This window comes from Neovison vison, chromosome 7, assembly GCF_020171115.1.
Source record: "Neovison vison isolate M4711 chromosome 7, ASM_NN_V1, whole genome shotgun sequence".
In the NCBI taxonomy this organism is placed as follows: Eukaryota; Metazoa; Chordata; class Mammalia; order Carnivora; family Mustelidae; genus Neogale; species Neogale vison.
Window position 1 is genome coordinate 148,085,810 of NC_058097.1, and position 18,640 is coordinate 148,104,449.

At 52.6% G+C, this 18,640-nt stretch overlaps 1 protein-coding gene across 3 annotated transcripts in view; it reads left to right on the plus strand.

Annotated features, from left to right (window-relative positions):
• GDPD5 (glycerophosphodiester phosphodiesterase domain containing 5) overlaps nt 1-18,640 on the plus strand; it is an 82,614-nt gene that overhangs the window by 10,895 nt on the left and 53,079 nt on the right. The window lies entirely within an intron of this gene.

The following is an 18,640-nucleotide window of genomic DNA, read 5'->3' on the forward strand; positions in this document are numbered from 1 at the left end:
TGGGTGAGCTCAGGCCTCTTACGTTAGATGGGACTCCGCAGTCCTCCTCATGCTTCTCTCCCTCCCCCGGTCCATTTTTAATGCCACCTCAGGAAGTTCTTTCTTGTGTTTGACTCAGAGCCATTGTGCTGTAACTGGAACCTCCTCCCTCTTGCTGAGGGCTCCACAGAGGTGGACTGAGCTGGGCCTAGAGACCTGGATCCTGGTGCCCACTTGACCTGTCTTGCTGTATGGTCTGGAGCCAGTTAGCGACCTCTCTGGGCCATGGTGAGGATGTCTGTGCCTGGGGTTCAACTCTCACCCGTGAAGATGTATGCAGTTCTGCCTAAAGACTGTTTTCTTACCTCTCCCCCAACCTGGGCCCCAGACACCTGGGGAAACCAGCAGGTTAGGGTCCTGCTGGTGCTGGTAAAGGCTGAGTCCCCTCTCAGACCAGGGCTCCCAAGGGCAGCTAGGGAGTTCAAGTTTAGATGGGGGATTCCTGGTGGGTGGGGTAGCACCCTCCTCTTCAAACCAGGGATTTTGAGAGCCTGCATCTCCTCCTACCCACCCAGCTAAACTCACTCAGCTCCAGGTCAGTCACATTTCTTGAGTCCCTCCTTGGAGAGTATCTTTCCCTTGTGAAGTCTGCTTTAACCCCTCATGTTGTGGGGGGAGCCCGAGGCTTAGAGAGATGAGAAGACTGGCCTGGACCCCACAGCCTCTCTGTGGGGAGTGGTGAGGGTGCCCAGAACTCCTAATTCTGCCCTGGCGTCCCCCATGGCACCTGGGCCACTCTGTGTCTTCTAGGTCCTTGGTCCACTAGAGCATGGGGGAGCCAAGTGGTCATGAATAAGGCTGTTTCTGGTCTGGGATGGGAGATCTGGGAAAAAGTTGGCCAAGGAATGGAGGAGGCAGAGGGGTCAAGAGCCCAGGAGTCCTGAGCTGCGGCCTGTTCTGAACGCCCCTGTGAACTTCAGTGTTTGGTTTCACGGAGAAATCAAGATTTGTTTCTTGTTGGCTTGGGATACCTAATAGTTTACGTTTTTTAAAGCACTTTGATATCCATGGTGTTACCGAATCCTCAGCAATCAGTGAGAGGCAGCCTGGGATTCCTCCGGGAGGGCCGGAGAAGGTGAACTCTGGAATCTGACAAACAGGGGCTTAAATTCCAGCTCCCACCAACTCTCTGCCCTCAAGCAAGTGAGTGAGCAGCTGAGTCTCAGTTTGTTTATCTGTGAAAGGGACAATCGTTCCCAGCAACAAATAGCAACAGCTGTCTGGCTGGCCTTGCTGGCCAGGGCAGGATAACACGTCTGTAACCACTGGCCCAGCGCCTGGGGCAACATCATAGTTTTCATGGTATTTAGTATCTCCCCACTTTATAGACGAGAAGATGGAGGCTCAGGGAAGGAAGGTGACTTGCCTGAGGTCACGAGGTCATTTAGCTTGGTCCTCCAGACTTCCTGTCTGTGGCTTTTTCCTCCAACTCTTCCCTTTCTGTCTTCAAGTGACCTCACACCTCATTTATCCAGTCTTCAGCGTGATGCTATCTGATGAGGCTCTGAGTCTACCCTCCCCCACCCACATACCTAACAGTGCTTGCCTTGCACGCAGTAGGCACTTTTAAGATGTTTGTCCCACACACGAATATGTTGGTAACTTGGTAGGAAAACGTAAGAAGTATTTTTCCAGGCGGCTAAGCTTGTGTCCCTAAAGTTTCCTTCTGCTCCCTTATCCCCTTTAAAAACAACCTTTTAACAGTTTGGGTTGGAAACCTTTGTGAAAAGGATAGATCACTTCCTTTCCATGCACAATGCCGACATGGTTAACCTCTCAGGGATGGGCCTGGGGCACAGACTGCGTTGCTGGGAGTGCCAAGCCCCGCTGACCCCTGTACCCAGCGGCCGGGGCTGCTGCACCTGCTCCATGAGATTGTCGGCCTTGGCAGGCTTCTGGTTCTTCTCACCCTGACCTTCATTCTGCTGCCCACAGACCAGCCTCCAGCTATCCAGTACCTTTCTTCCCTCTTGCGTGTGCGTGTGTGTTTCCTTTCTGATTTACTATTTCTACCAGTCAGGAACGAAGAGATGCGACAATTGAATTTATTGGATTTGTTCATTCATTTGTGTATTCATACCTATTCAAATAGACCCATTCTGGGTCCTGCTAGGAAATCATCCATCCGTCTGTCCATCCACCCGCCTGCCCACCCTCCCTCCCTGATCAAGGACTTCTGCAGTGGCTTGTGATCAGTCCAGACGTGACCACAGCCTCCAGGCAGTGTGTGCGGGGTGAGAGCGATGTACCTCACACATGCTGGTACAGGACCTCCGGTTTATACCCTGCCTCTGTGTGCATCAGCACACTGAGTCTTTGCAACAGCTCTGAGAATAGCATTCACCCCGTTTTGTGCATGATTAAAGCAAAGCTCAGCAAGATGAGGTCTCCCGCCCAGTGGCCAGCAGTGAGCATGGAATTGCAAGGGGAGCTCAGGTCTCTAGCTTGTCCCGTCCCCTGTTCCTTTTCCTCTGTGTTCCGTTTGTCAGCTAGATGATGTCCCTTTCATTTTCTGCTTCTGTCCTGAAAGATGGTTGGTGGTGGCTTAGGTCAGACCCATGCCTCTGTAAAAAGGCCAGTGTGAGGAAGAGTGCCCTGTAGTGCCCATACCTTGTTCTGCAGTAGATCAGCGCACATCCTCCAGGCCACACTTCCCCAACTGTGCTCTCAGGAGCCCTGCTTCCCTGTGATGGTCAGGGTCCTAGGACGCATGCGCGCACAAATTCGGGAAATGCTGGATCATGTCAGTTGAAATAGGACTCCTCAGGGCTTTCAATGTGTTGATGTCAATTAGGGATCCCAACAGGCTGTACAGTAGGCAGCCAGCCTTCCCCAGCCTGCAACTCCTTTGTCACAGAGCAGACTCTGGGACTCACCGCCTAGAGGGGACACTTGGGGAACCGCTGATCTACAAACCCTCGCTTTCCCATCTTGTACACGAGGCCTCCAGCTAGAGTAGCTTCCTTGCCCGAGGCTGTTTGCATTTTGACAGAGGATCACAGGGAGCATGGTTTAGCCCCAGGAAGGAATCAGTAATAACGGCAGAGTTTGGGCGAGAGGAAGTGCAAGGTGGAGACCCTCTCATTCTTATTCTTTCATCCTCCACAAAACATATCTGAGACATCTACCGCGCGCCAGGCACAGAGCCAGCATCTGGAAATGCCAAGATGAATCTGACTAAGAAGCTTCCATTTCATTTCCCTGTGCCCGCCAAGGGTTTTTAAAGAAAGCCAAATTCAAGCCCTAAAAGGAATAAGTAATTCTTCTCGTTTTTCAGGGGTCTTTGTGGTGAGTGTGGGTTGACGCTTTCTTCATCTGGGCTTTAGTCCTGGGTTCTGAAGGGCGTGAGGGAGCCGCTTCCAAGAGCAGTTACCCTGGGCAGAGGGCGCAGAGGTCATCAGGGAGGGCAGGAGTGTGGGAGGTCCAGAAGGGGGAAGGAAAGAGGGAGGAGTACTTCCCCTGGGATTGAGCTGGGGAGGGGCAAGGGGGGGTGCTGTGGGGGGGTATCCCCACAAAGAAGCACAGAGGTTATCCTGGGAGTTGTCAGGGTGGCAGGCTCTAGCCAGCTGGGAAGAGCATTCTTGGAAGACAAGAGCCTGAGCAAAGGTAGAAAGGTGGCAACAAGTGGGTCACGTACGTCTTCAGGAAGCTGGAAGGAGCGAGGGTGATGGGGGAAGAGGGAGGAAAGGGGGTTTGCTGGAGATGGGGGTGAAGAAGCTGCCTGGGGCAGATCAGGAGGGTCTGAACACCAGCTGAGGGGAAGCATCTGGAAGGGCCAGACCATGTCATGTTCATCCCAGTGTCCCTTGCACCTGGCGGTGCCCCGTTTGCAGACTGACTGGACCCTTCCGCTGTGGAACTTTGAACAAGTCCTCCTCTCTGGACCTTGAGTCACTCATGCTCATGTCAGGCAAAGTCACCTAGCACTTCCCCTCCAGCTCTGAAGGACTTTCAGGAATTCTTGATGTGTGTGCAGGGCAAGGCGAGAGCGTTTCTCCCTGCCCCCTGAGGTCCACTGGGCTGCCCCAGTTGGGCACAGGCCAGAGGCTCCCTGGGTCTGGGGCAGCCCATTTGCTGGGGCTGGGGTCAGGCTGGCTCTGCTGGTGGAATTCGCTCCTCTCTCCCCCTTCAGCAGTTGGGCAGTGGGCTCAGGACAGTGCCTTCGTGCTCTCCCTACTAGATCTTCTCAGTCCCCAGACTGTGCTCCCGGGGGAGGGGGAGTTGAGCCAGCCCGGGGTTGAGGGTTGTGCGCATGAAGCAGTTTGGTGCAGAGTAGGAAATTCTCCTCCTTCCCTCTTTGGAAAAATGGCCAAGTTATCTAACCTCTGAGCCTGTTTCCTCATCTGTAAAATGGGAAAGTCGTAATTCCCATTCTGGCCTTTTCTGAAGATTCCATGAGATAAAATTTATGGAAATGCATAGTAAACTCACTTACCCCACACAAGTATAAACCATTTTGTCAATAACATGTATTTGTCCTATTTCCATGATCCCCCAGGGCCTCTGGCCCACTCACTTCTTTCCGGAAGCCTCCCCACCCCACCCGTACCTGCTTACTATTTACCAAGCGGTTTCTCCTGCTGAGTACATTTTATCCAGGCCAAAGCGATAGGAGCCCATGAATTATGTACAAGCAGCACATGCAGGCCTGGGCTGTGTTTGCACTCCCTTGCTGGCGTGCATTCCAACAGGAGAGACAGCCCTGCCCTTCCTGTGTGCTGGGCCCTGGACCAGATACAGCCCCCTGTCTGGCTGTCTCCCAGAGGTCTGCAGTGTGTTGGGTCCTGAGCCCCGGGGAAGGATGGGGAGCACACATAAGGAAGTCCTTCTCCTCAGCTCACCTCTCCTATTCAGGAGGCTGGGTCCCACAGGTCCTACAGGAGACTCTGGCCTGTGTCCCTGGGTAGGTGAGGGGGAGGGGAGTGGTTGGGGTCCATGGGCAGAACGACACAGTTACCCCCCCCTTCCACTTCCCAGAGGGTACCAGGAGATGTCAGTCAAGGTGGCTCTGATCTCTGGTGTGGATGCTACTTTATTTCTGGGGGCCAGGTGCCCACTCTGGGGGCAGCCTGCAGCTTGTCGCAGGGTGCTCGGTCAAAGCCACTCTGCCTGTGAGGAAGCACAGGGGGAGAGGAGTGGGCTGTGCCCAGCTTCCCTTCCCTCAGCATTTTGAGGGGCCTTCTCAATGCCCTGGTTCCTGAGAGGCTCCTAGATGGTGTCCTGGCTCAAGTAGGGCTGGGGTCTTTGGAGACAGCTGGACTCAGCCAGCAACGAGGGGTGTCACAGACGCTCCCTCCTCTTAGGTTGGCGTGGGGGCAGGGGAGCAGGAACAGGCAGGCCGAAGGATATAATGGAACAGGAACGTCATTTTAAGCAGTTTATTGAAAGAAGAGCCAGGAAACATAAGCATCAATTGTCCCTCATCCTAAAAAGGTCTGACACACCCCAGTTCCTGTCCAGCTCTATCCAGTGCCTCTTCAACCTTGGATATGTGACACAGGCTCAGCTGGAAAATGCTGATGACAAGGCCAGCCTCACAAGGCTACTGTAAGGTCAGATGAAAGCCCCCAGCTGGTGGGACATTCAGTAAGGTACTGGGCACATAGTAGGCCACCAATTCACAGGGAGGATCTAATTATGGCCCAGAGCAAAGAAATCGGATTTTTAGATAGTCGATGTGGTGTTTAAGCTGGAGAGAGAACATTCCGTTAAATATCCTTGGAAAGGTCAGCACAGCTTTAGATGTGTTCTCAAACCTATGACCCCAGCAGAGGCGCTTCTAAGTCTCCAGGTGTTGGGGAACTTCCTTCTGGGACCAGGCCAGCCTCTACGGCCGGGTCGCCCAGGGTGTGAGGCATGACTCGGCATGTTGCCAGTGGCCCAGGGTGAGTCCCTAGTCTCCCCGTCCCCATGGAAGGAGGGGAATGGGCACCTAACTCTCTTGAGTGGTGAGATTCAGGTGAGAAATGATCAGTAAAACTCTACTGAGAAAAAAAAGCACAATGGACACATAGTGGGTGCTTGGGGGCTTTCTGCAGGAAGGTGGCCCCAGGTGCTGGCCAGCGGCTTGGGGCAGAGAACCCAGCCTCTGCTTCCTTCCTGGTGTCATGGCTATGCTCTGCAGCCCTCCCTTGGTCTCGGGCTCTGGCCGGGTCAGGGACTGCTGGCCACCTCATGGTCATGGCTGACCCCCAGGCCAGCATCCCAGGGCTAGCCGCACAGCTGGCAGCTGGCAAGGCACTAGGCCCCTGCTCAGCTAAGAATAGAAGGCTTTGTGTGAATTAAGCAGCAGCCGGATCATCTCAGTCCTCCTAGCCTGGCCCACAGGGCTTTATTAAGCAGGATCTGGGGCCATTGTGGGTCCTCCCGGGTGGAGGAGGGAGAGGGTGGGTGAAGGGTGCTTGGGCTACCACAGGCTTCCTCAGGACTTCTCTCATGTTTCCACGTGAGGATGATTTTATTTTTTTCCATAAGTAAGGCTCACTGCTCCTCCCTTCTCGTCCCTGGGGCTGGCTGGGGAGCATTACCCAGGGTTCCTGGGGGAAAATCTCTCTGAAATGTGTTCAAACAAACAAGCTGGCCTCCGAGAGGAACAAACGGATCGATGAAAATAGCTTTGTCTTCAAGGAGAGCTGATGACGGCGGTCATTTATTGAGGGCCTACTGTATGCCAGAACCTGGGCTCCACACTGGGGCCCTTGGCTCATCTAACCCTCACAGGGGCACTGTGGGAAGGTGTCCTCATGCTCACCATGTGCACGAGGACACCAAGACCCAGTTACTACTTGGCAGAGCTGAGATCAGAACCAAGATGTGTCCTTCCTCATGAGTTGGGGAAAAGGTGAGAGTCCTGGTTCCTGGAAAGAGCCCTGGGCAGGGAGGACTTCATCTCGGAGCAATGACTTGTGCTTTACTTTACGTTACTCCAGAACTGGATGGGGAGGACAACAGAATAGATGCAGGCACCTGTTTGTTGAGTTGGAATGAAACCAAATCCTGTGCATCTCAGGCTCCCCTTCTGGGAAGTGGACTGAAGCTGCTTGGGGCAGGGTCATGAGGCTATAGCTCCATATTCCTGGTGTTTTGAAAAGTGAGTGTCCAGGTCCCCCCTTCTCTGCAGGGCCCTGGCACCTCCCAGCTCCCTTACCCCTTAGAGATTACTCCCAGTGTGAAAATTGGAAGGAGTCTTAGGTCATGCTCTGGTTATACAGGTGGGAAGCCTGAGTCCCAGGAGAATAGAGGCTAGGCTGAGGTCATGAAGTAAATGTGGTGGGAACACATAGTAGATGTTTAAGAAATCCCTTCTTTCTTCCAGTGTTGCTTCCCTTGGGCTGAAGGGCTAGAGTGGAACGGGGAATAGAGTTAGCCTGATCCTAGGAGGGAGGGAAGGAGGGAGGAAGGCAGGGGCCAATGCTGCAAGCCTATAATCCCCCAGTCCCATCTGTGTTTGCCCAAACCTTGTCTAACTCAAAGCCCCCTCTTCTGTGAAGCCTGCCTGGACTCCCTTCCCTAACTGTCCTTATAACCTCCCTCTCTACCCTGAGAGTGGGAATTTTCTTAAGCTGTGGTAAAAAACATATAACTTAAAATTTACCATCTTTATAATTTTTCTACTGATTTTATTTATTTTTCAGAGAGAGAGAGAGCAAGCACAAGCAGGGGAATGGCAGGCAGAGGGAGAAGCAGATTCCCTGCTGAGAAGGAGCCCAATGTGGTACTTGATCCCAGGACCCTGGGATCATGACCCGAGCAGATGGCAGATGCTTAACTGACTGAGCCACCCAGGTGTCCCCCAACTTAATCATTTTTAAGTGTATCATTCAGTAGTGTTAACTTCATTCACATTATTGCACAACACATCTCCAGAAGTTTTCGGCTGACAAAACTGAAATACCCAGGGCACCCGGCTGGCTCAGTCATTAAGCATCTGCCTTCGGCTCAGGTCATGATCCCAGGGTCCTGGGATCCAGTCCCGCATTGTGTTCCCTGCTTAGTGGGGAGTCTGCTTCTCCCTCTCCTTCTGCCCCTCGCCCTGCTCATGCTCTCTCTCTCTCTCTCTCTCAAATAAATAGAATAAAATCCTTTAAAAAAAAAAAACAACCCACTAAACTACAACACCCATTTCCCCCACCTTCCATCCCCTGGCAACCTCCATTCCATTATGAATCTGACTATTCTAGGTGCTTCATATCTGTGGAATCCTACTGTATTCGTCTTTTTGTGACTGGCTTATTTCACTTGGTATAATGTCCTCATGATCTGTCCATGTTGTTGTGTGTGACAAGATTTCCTTCCTTTTTCATGGCTGAATAATATTTTGCCATAGGTGCGTACCACATGTTTATCCGTTTGTCTGTTCCTGGACACTTGGATTGTGGTGAAGAGTGGGAGTTTTGAAGGTGAATGGGCCTGGTTCGAACCCTGGCTTCTGGCATCGTTTGAGCTGTGAGTCTCAGTCCTTTGTCACTCACTGCTGAGCTTGGTGGGGTTGCAAGGATTAGAATTCGTGCATGTAAAAATGCCCAGCAAAGCAGGTTCCCAGTTGGGGTGGTATTCATCCTCATTATGCACTTTCCATCTCTGGATGGATCCCTTTTGGGATTTTGGGGACCCACATACCCAAACTCACCTTAACCCTCTTCCATGAGGCCAGCTCAGCATTTGGTGAATGAGCAGCTGGAGAGCTCCCGGGCCCAGAGAGGGACAGAGACTCACCCAAGTTCACGCAGTGGGTCAGTGGCCATGCCAGGATTACACTGTCTCCACCCTTCCCGCTCAGGGAACTTCTTGCTGCGGTAGCCAGGCTCCAGGAGCCTTGTCCTCAGGTAGGCCTGACTCTCCAGGGGCCTGTGTATAATCCTGCAGCATGCAGGGCTGGGGAAGACCGGGAGCAGGGAGATGAGCATCTCAGGCTCCTCTGTGTGGGGCCTGAGGCAGGTGGCATCTGCCAGGCTCCTCTGATGGCCACCTTCTCCCAGGGCTGCAGACGGCAGTGCTGCCCCAGCGATGAGGGGCTTGTGTCTGACTCCTGCTCATGGCTCAGGCTTGCCTGAGGTCCTGCCTTGCACCTGGGAGCTCACGCTCTGCTTTCACTCACCTGTTCATTTGCTTACTCCTTCACTCGGTCATTTATTCAGCAGCATCTCCCTGAGGCCTGCCTGGGGGCTGGGTCCCAAGCAGACCTTGAAGGCAATTAGTATGGCATAGCAGTGAATATCGTGCTTTCTGGGGCTGAACTGCCTGGGTTCAAATCTGGACCTGACCATTACCAGCTCTGTGATCTTTGCCAAACTGCTTAGCCTCTCTGTGCCTCAAATTCTAATTCCCTAAAGCAGGGATACTGATGTTCCGGTTACTATTATTACAAATCAAAACCACCTCAAAGTTTTGTGACTTTATAAAAGAACAACCATTTTGTTATCTCTGCATGTATAGGTCAGGAATCTTAAGGTGGGCTCAGCTGAGGGTTTCTGGCACCAATATAGTCAGATGACAACTAGGGCAGCGAGGAGCTGGGGCAGCTGGTGGTTGGCTGGGCCTCTCGTCGCAGGGCTCTGTTCCTAGCTGTGGGCTCATGTGGGCTTCCCCATGAAATAGCAGCCTCGGAGCTGTCAGGTAGTCCCCACAGCGGCCCAGCGCTCCAGCAGGAGTATCCCGGTGAGGGTGGCAGAAGCTGCATCACATTCGATGAGCTGGCCTGGGGAGCCTCATGGTGTATCTTCAGCCATTAGTCCAAACTTTCCGCCCAGATTGAAGTGGGGGTAGCATAGACCCTACCTTTCCCTGGGAACATTGTAGAAAGAGCATGTGGGATGACAGATACTGCTGCAGATGTCTCTGAAAATACAGTCTGCCACGGTTGTGAGAATTAGGTGAGTTAAAACATAGGAGCCATCTAGAACAGTGACTAGGCATTATAAATAAGTGATAGCTATATATAATCAAGGGTGATTTTAACCATATGCAATTTACTCATGGAGTGCTGACTTTAAGACCTGATGCCCAATACAGAAGCCAGTTCACTGAACTGCAGCATTTCCCACTTGGGTATTGAGGGATCTACAGAAGTTTGATGCACAGAGGGAGATAACCGTGTAACGGTGTGGAGTGTGGTGTTCCTGGGGCAGGGACTTAGCTCCAGGTGGCTGGGGCTCCCCTGAGATGAGGTGGGGGGCTGGGAAGGTGAGAAAAGCTTTGCATGTAGGGCTTCTTGGCTGTTTCTCAGGCAGAGATATGAAAGGCTGGAGAAGGGGCCTGGCTAATGAGGGAGCCACTTCTGAGGTGTAGTCAGCAGGATTTGGGAAGGTGCTGGGCTTAGGGGGTACAGGGAGAGGACAGGGATATTGGGGCACATGCCCAGGTGTTTGCCCAGGGCATTTGCATCCATTTTGCATGTGATATACATACCCACCCTCACTTGCCTTTTTCTCCCCTTCTGGTATATTGGATACTTTGCAATTTTCCTCTGCTGCAAGGTGAGATGAAAGGGTGGGAGGGTGCCTGCCTTGGCAGAGGGGTCTGGGGGGAACCTAGAAGCTAACCCTGAGGAAGCCGGCAGGGCCAGAGAACACCCAGTGGCCTCAGCCCTGCACCTCTCCTGGCCTCTCCTTTCAGCACCTCTTCCTACTCTGCAGACTTGCAGGGTCTGAGTGGAACAGATCCTGAAGGTTGTGGTGTCCTCCTCCCACTCACATCACGGATGGGGAAACTGAGGCCTGGGGACTTGCTCCACATCCCACAGCAAGTTAGTGAAGGAGCCAGCCCCAGATGCTCCATGTGGCTGCCGCACTCAGGGTGCCTCTGATTCTGTTCAGCAGGAATAAGAGCTCTGTAGGCCTGGGTTCCTCCCTGCGAGCCCCTCCAGCCTCTGCTCTGCTCCTGCAGCCTCCTCCCATCCATTCTCCATGGCCGTGGCTGGGCACAGGATTTCAGTGAAAGAGAAGAAGGGCTTAGCAGTCATGTGGCCCTGGGAAATTCACCTGTCTCTCACCTGTAAAGGAGCAGCCCCCCAGCAGCCCCCCAGACCCTTCTGTCCTGACGAGCAGATGGACTTGCCAAGGCTGGCTTCTGCCTCTGATGTTGGTGCTGACTCTGGGGAAGGGAATAGTCAAGGATTACTCGGTGGGGCATGTGGGCCGCCATGGGGAGGCAAGGCAGGACCAGGGCTGGGGAAGGGGACTTAGTCTTGATCCTAAAACCTCTGAGCTGTGACCAAGCTGGGCCAGACCTTCCCTTACCTGGGAGAGGGGGCCCAAGGGAAAGATCAGGGTGGGATCTGAGCAGGATCTCCTCTGGGGGCCAACTCCCCACCTAGCACTGAAAGGGCGGGCTTCCTAGAGAAAGAGGTTATGGAAACTGAGGGGGAAAGAAGGGCAGAAGCTGCAAAACTGTGAGCTATTGCTGCCGCCCTCTGCCCCAGGCCCCTGGTGTGCAGAGGTGAGAGCCAGCCCTGAGCCCCAGCCAAGCCAACCTTGACTCTTGGCACCCATGGTGCCCATGGGGGAAGCAGAAGCCCAAGTCCATGCTGCTTCCAGGATGCTGCATCTGTGGGCCTGTCTACACCTCCACGAGCCTGTGTTTGTGTGTGTGCGTCCATGTGTATTTGCCCGGGCTGCCTGTGAACATGCGCTCTGTATTTGTGTGTGCCTTCCTTTGTGTGTTTGTGCATGTGCTTGCTCGCACACATAGGGATAGAGATAGGGACAGGGGTGGAGAATGAGAGGGGCCCCTTGCTTTCCTGCAGGCCCCGGGGGGTCTCGCCTTAACACGGCAGACAGGTTAGACTGTGTCTACAAGGGGCTGTTAGAGCTCCTGGTTTTAAGCCCCAGGGGGAGGGGAGGGGCGGAGCAGAGACAACCTTTACCCTGGTAGGTGTGCGGGTAGAGGGGTGATCCAGAGCTCACCGATGGGGCAAATTCAGCAGAAAGATGAGTTCCCCAGGTCTGGGGACTCTCTCCCAGGGGCTCTTGTGTGTAGAACTTGGGCGGGATGCTAGGACCCACAGTCAGATCAGGCACTGCCTCAGCCCTTCCAGAGCCATACGGGGGCGTCAGGACGCAGCCGGACACAGCGTGGCTCCTGAAGCAGGCTGTGCAGGGTTCATGAAAACAGGAAGAGGCATGCCCAATCTACCAGGAGAGTCAAGGAAGGCTTCCTGCAGGAGGGGTTTGAACTGATACTTGAGGGCTTTTTGGTGGGAGCTGAGGGGAAAAGGTTGGGGAACAGGTCTCAGGTAGGCCTAGGGGCTTGAGGAAGGTGGGTGGGAAGGGTGATTCTCATCTGCCAGGTCTGGAAGACTGAAGAATGGAGGTTTCTTGAGATAGGGACAGGGGTGGAGGGCACTTAGGGGAATGTGATGAATTCCTGTTGGGTCACCACAGGTATGAGGTTCCCAAGCCAGGATGACCAGGGGTCACTGAATACTCGGGCTTTGAGCTTGGTCCAGAGATGGCACTGCTGGATGATCTTGGACAAGGAGAAGGTGAAGGGCAAAGGAGGACAAAGGGCTTGGGAAGAAATGTTGCATGAGGCCTGGGGAGAGGGAGGGGCCTGGAGACAAGGAGGGAAGCCAGAGCAAGTGATGTCCTGTATGCCAGGAATGAAGGATGTTTCCAGAAGGAGGGTGAAGCCCACCGTATCAGGGAGAACTGAGAGCTGCCCAGTGGCCTCACTCACATGGAGGTCACAGTTGAACCTGGCAGGAACAGAGAGCTGTGGGTTTGGCAGCAGGTGGGAGGGAGGGAGAGGGGACATGAGTGTAGACATCTTTTTCAGAGGTTTGGATGAGAGGGAAGGAAGGAAGGAGAGTGCAGGCTAGAAGGGGGTGGAGGGGAACCAACTGGGTGAGACTCACACCTGTTCATTGCCACCTGGAAGGAGCCAGCCCAGCGGAGGTTGGAGGGAGGAGTGGGTGAGACGGGCTAGGAGCACCTTCTTTAGTCCTCTGCAGGGGTCAGGAGATTTTCCTGGAAGGATGGTTATATGGAGCGGGGGAGAAGGAGGTGGCAGCCCTCAGTCCTGCCCTGAGCTCTGCCAGGCTCCAGGACCTCCATCCATCTTGGGGGTGGGAGGATCGGGGAACCCTTTCCTGTGGAGACTTTTGGCGTCCTAGGAGGCAGGAACCCCGCAAACTGAGCATCCTCATAAAGCAGGTTCCAAGTCAGCAATGATGCTCAGGGCTGAGCAAAGTTGCGCTACCATGTTTTTCTGTCCCAGGACTCTAGGGTGACTTTGGAGCTGCTGCAAACAAGAAAAGCCTGGGAAGGTCAGGGCAGGGATCCTCGGGCTTCCAAGGAGGACACACCCAGCTCCCTGGGGAAGCCGGGGCAGGGTTGGCCTGCAGGGAACTGGAGCAGGTGTTCACAGCCCGAGTCCCCCTCCTCGTCCTCCCTGTACACCACCTCGGGGCTGGCTCTTTCCAGGGGCAATCAACAGATGAGTCTCACCCAGTTTGTCCCCCTCCACCCCTTTCCAGTGAGCACTCCCTTTCTTCCCAGTGACCAGGACGTTCTTTCTCTGGGTCTAGCCGAAGTCTGTCCTGCTGCGCGTTCCCTTCTGGTGAACTTGTTCAACCCTGCTCCGTGGAGCCAAGCTGATCAGCCGGCCTCTTTGAGTGGCGGCCAGTGTTTTTACAACTTGTTTTCATAAAGTTGGTTTGAAGTCTCCCTGCATTCCCAGAATGTCAGACCCGCCCTGATTCACAAGGATTGACCAAAACAGGATCTGAGCCAACCAGAAGAATCTGAGGACTTAGTCATTCTCCTTGGATCATCTACAGATCCTTCTGCTTTCCTTCTAATAAAAAAAAATGAAAGCTCAGATGGCCAGGAGGGGACAGCGTTCAGGGCTGTAAGCAGATCAGACCATGCTGGCTGGTAGAGGGGTCAGGGCTCAGGCTTTGCCCACCTCAAGTCCATTTTGCTGCTTGCCATATGGGGAAGCTTTAACAACTCAAAGTCTGAGCCTCAGTTTCCCTGTCTCTGAAATGGGAAAATTAACAGTACCGATCACCTAGCTGTCTTGGGTTGGGTGATCTAGAACCAGACCGTGAGGCAAGGATTCAGGTGAGAGTGATGTATTAAGAAGTTTTCCCAGAAAAGAAGCTGCTAAGGGCATAGAGAAAGTAGAACCAGAAAGAGGAGGAAAAGCAAGAGTGGAAGGGTGCTTGGCTTAGTCTGCGTGGGAGCTCTGGGGACAGGGGACCAGAGCTGACTGCCAGAGCAAGGATGCTGGAGAACTCAGACCTTTACCCAGGTGGTCGTGGTAAAGGGGGCCCCAGGGAATGACCATGACTGCAAGTGAAGGGATTCTGGCAGGCTCTGGGTGATCTGCCCCCACACTTCCATACATGTTGGCGGCTAGGAGGGATCGTGCAAGCCGGTGTGCCCCTAAATGGTAAAGGGATCCAGGGAGCGTGTGTGAAGCATGACAGAGGCCTCTCCTGAGAATTCGTCTGTGGATTATATTCCAATAGAGCGTATATGGAGCTGATCACCTGGAGTCTGGCCCACAGGAAGTTCCAATAAGGGACAGCTCTTCTCGCCTGTTAGAAAGGGGGGTGTGGGAGAGGTGCCGCACGACAGTATGGTCCACACGACATGGGGCCTTCTGAGAGCTTCCTTGTGCTTCCGCTGTTCCCTCAGGCCCATGTGCTCTCTCTCTCTGCTTCCAGAAGCAGAATCCCACAGAGCTCCCCAGCTGGGAGACCTGGCTCCAGCCTCCAGCCCTGTCTAACTTGGAACCTGAACTAAGTTCACCACGATCGGGATGGACTGAGCTGGGTAGCTGAGTGCTCTGTCACCGCTGTTAATCACTAGCACATCTGACAGGCGTCTGTGGTGCTCATACTCTGCTCAGATGTGCAGGGTCTTATTCTCACCAGGCTTAACGACTAGGGTACTGCAAGACCTATCCTGAGGCCCAGGCTCCTCCCTGCCGCCTCGCCACCCCACCCTCCCTGCCACCACCCCGAGGAGCAGAGGGTAGACGGGCAGGCCCTCTACGAAGTGTGCAGGGCCCAGGGCAGAAATACAAATAGAGGCCCGTAGATCTCTGTTGGGTATTTGAAGGTTATAAAATAAGCCCAGACAATTAATTTGATTTTCTCACCTTGACAATTATATCTTCTTGATAGAAATTGAAATATACATGTAATGTAAGGATTTTATACAACTGAAATTGACAAAATAGCAAAGAAGACTGAACATAATTACAAGTACACATCTGGGTGTTTCGTTGGTAAGCCAGTGATGTTTCGATGAGAGGTAAGACATTACTCCTTATTCATTTCATAAAATATATTTGTTCATTTTAGCGAGATTGCCACAGTTATAGTGTTATAATCAGGATTTGCACATCATTTGAAAATTAGGTACTGATAGAAACAGTCTGAAGGATCAAAACAAAATGCAGTTATATTTAAGGTGCATGGAATTTGAGTATATTTCCATCAAAAATGTAAATTAAATGCAAAGAAAGGAGAACCTGTTTCTTCAAAAATAATTTTTATGCCTCGAAATTATGTATGGAAATCAAAACTATACATATTATAATCAATGAATATCAGATTTTAAAATAAAATCATTTGAATAGAGATGAAATATTCAACTTTTTGAACATTTATAGAATTGAAACCATTCAGTCCCAGCCTTTCATTGTCAATGTAAAGAATTCGTGTCCCATTTCATGTCACGTTAATCAGAGTGATGTGAATTCTAAGATACCGTAGCATTCTTCAGCCACTTTGTGCATTTATTGTGGGCACCACCCTCTTAGAACCACAAAGTGGAACAGGGAGAAAAGCCAAAAATAAATAAATAATACAGTTGCTCGGCATTCCTGGGAAACAGATACTCTATTATGCAAGAAGCCATTGCTCATTGCAGTCTGAGAGAAAGGATTAGACAAGTTGAATTTCCCCCCCTAAACCTTCCTGCCTCTTGGTCCCCTCCCATTCCCCCCAACCTGGGCCACCACCACCTAGTGTCCCTCTCCCCCATCAGTAACAAAGTGACCCATAGTTCTTCATCTGAACAGAATCACCTTTTATTCTTCATGCCCAAGGAATGGAGAAGGGGTTTAGGGGGGCCTGAGTGGCGTGAGGGGAGCAGATTACACCTGTGTGTCCCACGGATATCCCGTGGCTCCTGTATGTTCTCTACCGTGTTCATCTCTGAGTGTGTTTCTGTGATATGTGGGCTCTGGGCAGTGGCCTTTCTTCCCCGTGCCTCAGGGTGATTCAGGGGGTGGGAGGAGATCTCATCGGTGAGATCTCTATCGTACAACTCAGAGCAGATAAATGATGGAGCTTGTCCTTTGGCGGGTGTTTCAATCTATGTGTCCACATTACTCAATGCCTTCCATTCATATATGCATTTTCTCATTTATTTAAAACCCATATTCGCTTCCTCCAGCCCTTCATTTCATCGTGGAATGCCAGGCCATAGGCAGTCTTGTTTTTTGTTTTCTTTTAAAGATTTTATTTATTTGTCAGAGAGAGGGAGAACGCACGCATGTATAAGCAGGCTTCCTACAAGGAGTCCGACGTGGGACTCAACCCTAGGGCCCTGGGATCATGACCTGACCTGAAGGCAGACGTTAAACCAACTGAGCCACCCAGGCGTCCCTTTAGGCAGTCTTGTAATGCTGCCCCACATCCTGCAGATGAAGGAATAAAGGCTCAGAGAAGGGTACTGATGTACCTAAGATCACATAGCGAAAAAGCTCCTGGCCACATTTCACAGTCCAGGGATGGATGCCATGTTTGAGTTTCAGGTAAAATCCAAATAGGTGTTACTGTATCCCAGGCAGCTTCTTCAGGCTCTGCTCCCTTAGCCACCTGCTGCTCAGGGCCCTGGGGGATCCTGAAGGGGTTTTCAGCTAGAAGAGCCACTTCCTGTTTGGGGCCAAGCACTTCCTTGAAGTGACTCACAGGCTCCCACTGGCCCCAAACCAAGGTGGGGGTGGAGCCAGGCTCAAGACATGTCCCCTTCTTTCTGCCTGCCACCCCAGCTGGGGGACCCCGAGACCACACAGTACCAGAGACTGGAGGTAGGAGGAGATGGAGATGGAAGGAGGCCGCCGGACTGTTCTCACCCAGCCTGCTGGGCAGGGCTCTGAGAGTACAGGGAAACCCGGGCCATGGTGGGCAGGCGGGCAACCTCACATCGCGTCATTCCCACATCTGGCTTCCAGGCTAGCTACCGGCCATGTGCAGGCTGACAGCAGAGGCTGGGACCCCTCAGAGAGAATCTGTGTCACTTTCTCTTCAGTGCAGAAGGATGGTGAGGTGGAAAGAGCAGGAGCCTGGGAGTCATCTACCTGGATTTGTGACACCAACTTTCTCATGAATTTGCCCCCCACCCTTCTCTAGGCCTCAGTCTCCATGTGTGGAGGAAGAATTGTTGGCTGTGGCGTTCTGTGATGGCTTGGTGTCTCAGGATGTGTGTGAAGAGATTTGGGGTTGAATTTTGGCTCTGCCACCTTGCTGGCTGTGTCCGTCTCTCAGAGTCTCCATTTTTAAATTTGAAAGAAGAATTACTTTAAGCATTTTACATAATGTAATCTTCACATCAACCCTATGAGTCAGGTTTAATACTGTTGTCATTGTTGCTATTTTATAATAAGGAGATGGAGGAATAGAGAGGTTAGGTAACTTGCCCAAGGTGACACAGTAAGAGTCAAGATCCTAACTTGAACAGTTTGACCCCAGTGTGCATGCATTAACAACTGTGTTTTTGGGGTGCCTGGGTGACTCAGTTGTTAAGCATCTGCCTTTAGCTTTGGTCATGATCCCAGAGTCCTGGGATCAAGCCCTGCATCAGGCTCCCTGCTCAGCAGGAAGCCTGCTTCTCCCTCTCCCACTCCTCAGGCTTATGTTCCCTCTCTTGCTGTCTCTCTCTATATATCAAATAAATAAATAAAATCTTAAAAAAAAAATGGAGAATCTCAGGTCCCGGTCTAGACCTCCTAGAAAACACTGTGTCAGACTGTGTTTTAACAAGGTCTCCAGGTGATTTGTTTGCACGCTGAAGTTTGAGAAGCCCTGCTCTATTTATAGTCCATCTGTCACTTATGGTCCTAATGGGAGACACAAGAAATAAGAAAGCTTTGTAGACGGTAGCACTAGGAGAAAGCTGGGGACTGCAGGTAGAGGGAGGCAGGGTTCGGGTGCCCTGGGGGTCTGTGTCTCAGGAGCTCGATGTCACTTCTAAGCTCCATCCTGCTCCAATCTGAGGCTGAGCCTTGGCCGTGTGTTTCTTGCCAGCGAGTGACTTCAGGGCCCGATGGCATCAGAGAGTTCTCATGTTAGTATGGGCTTGGGCAGTGGGAGTGGGCCTGAGCCACCCGTGTTGTGGGTCTGCACAGCAGCAGGAGGCCAAGGTCCCAGGCCTAGCTTTGCCTCTGACTCTCTGAGAGGCCCAGGGAGGCTCCCAGTCATGCCAGCCCTTGTGGGCAATGTGGCCGCATCCTCGCAAGCCTGCAGCACTGTCCCAGGGCTGCCTCCTCTCTCCTTTTCTTGCCACGGCCTATGGGTACCGTCTCTCCTCCCAGTCCTAGACAGGAGGGCTGCCCCGCTAGCTGTAGGAGCTGGGGATGGGGG